Below are 1,895 nucleotides of genomic sequence, written 5' to 3'. Positions count from 1 at the left end.
TAAATGGTTCCTCATGCCAGCCAATGATTCCCACTGTCCCCCAGCTCAGCTCCAGCGCTGGGTAAGCCCGGACAGTGGCAGCGATATCTGCTTCCCCAGACCTCCTGCCCAGGGCTAATTGAGTTGGCACTGCAGCAACAGGGTGTAGAAATAATTGTATTTTACAGAGCTATTAAATTATGCAACAGTAATCTTTACCTTTCACATCTAGTGTGGTGCGTTTCTCTGGGATTGTCGTGGGAAACACCCTATTGCTGATTCAGTTTGGTGTTGTATTATTATAAATTATTAAAGCTTTGAAAAATCTGGCCTATCATTGGACCCAGTATGAAATGTAGGATCTGTTTCACAGCCCTTCTTTTGGTTACAATGGACATGTATGGAAGAGAACTGGCACCAAAAAAAAAAACATTGTATCTTAATACAGCGTCTGGCCTAGATCACGTGACTACTTACGAGAATTTTTATTTTTGCATGAGATTGGTTTCCTCTAGAGTGCCTGTAAAACATACATCACAGCCCCCCGGTGGTAGATTCAAACACAAATACAACACTGTCAGTTCTCAGTGTCTGTTTTAACTGGTTTAGCAACTGAATCAGTCAATACATTGTATTTGCAAAGTGTAAGTACAGATTATCTTACTGGGAGTTTCTCTCTCTCTCTCTCTCTCTCTCTCTCTCTCTCTCTCTCTCTCTCTCTCTCTCTCTCTCTCTCTCTCTCTCTCTCTCTCTCTCTCTCAGAGATATATATATACTCATCTAGCCCCCCACCCCAGATATAGAATATTCTTATAATATATATATATATTATCATATATCTAATAATATATATTATATATATATATATATATATATATATATATAATATATATATAGATATATATATATATATTATATATATATATATATATATATATATATATATATATATATATATACTTAAAGAAATATGATGGGCTAAACTTGCTTGATCCAAAGGCCATTGCGGTGTGTTTGTGGGCATGTGGGTGGCGCTGGGACAGGTTACCCTTTCAGTCTGTCTGGCTCCCGAGCCGCTGCCTGTGGGTGAGCAGCACAGATCACAGGCTCTGCTTTCCTGTCACTTCTCTCTTTACAACCCACTTCCAGAACAGGGCTAACGGTCTCAGCACAGCTGCATGTGTGTGTGCAGTTGCAGCTGCATGTGGCTGTGCAGTTGCAGCTGTTGCAGCTGCATGTGGCTGTGCAATTGCAGCTGTGCAGTGAACTGAAACCCCCTTACAGTGTTTTAATAATTAGCTACAATGTTTCAGCTTCTGCCTTCTTCAGATAGCATGATAGAAATGGTTGGGTCGTCTGAAACATTGTAGCTAGTTATTAAAATAGTGACACTACTTTTCCAAAATGGCAATCAAATCAATTTCTGTTTGTGGAGAAATATACATAACATATTGGAGGCTATGTGGTCTGGAGATTAAAGAAGAGGGCTTGTAACCAGCAGGACCCTGGTGGTTCAAATCCCAGCTCACTCAGTGACTCGCTGTGTGACCCCGAGCGAGTCACTGAACCTCCCTGTGCTCCGTCTTTCAGGTGAGACGTTGCTGTAAGTGACTCTGCAGCTGATGCTCAGTTCACACACCCTAGTCTCTGTAAGTCGCCTTGGAGAAAGGCGCCTGCTAAATAATAATAATGATCTCAATAAACAGCACCCTTTTAAGTATGAGTGAGAGCTGTGGAGTGTGATGGGCTGAAGACAGAGCCAGTCAAATTGAACGCAGGAATGCCTTGCTTTTCTCCTGTAATGATTCTTATTAAGCACAGTAATGTGCATCGATAATCTAGCTGGCCTTATGTTTGCTAATCTGAGAAAAAGACCCTGTGCAGAATTCCCAGCAGCTGCTTCGCACTGAATGATT

The sequence above is a fragment of the Polyodon spathula genome, chromosome 18 (assembly GCF_017654505.1).
Source record: "Polyodon spathula isolate WHYD16114869_AA chromosome 18, ASM1765450v1, whole genome shotgun sequence".
NCBI classification, from domain to species: Eukaryota; Metazoa; Chordata; class Actinopteri; order Acipenseriformes; family Polyodontidae; genus Polyodon; species Polyodon spathula.
Note: the sequence above shows the minus strand (reverse complement) of the source record.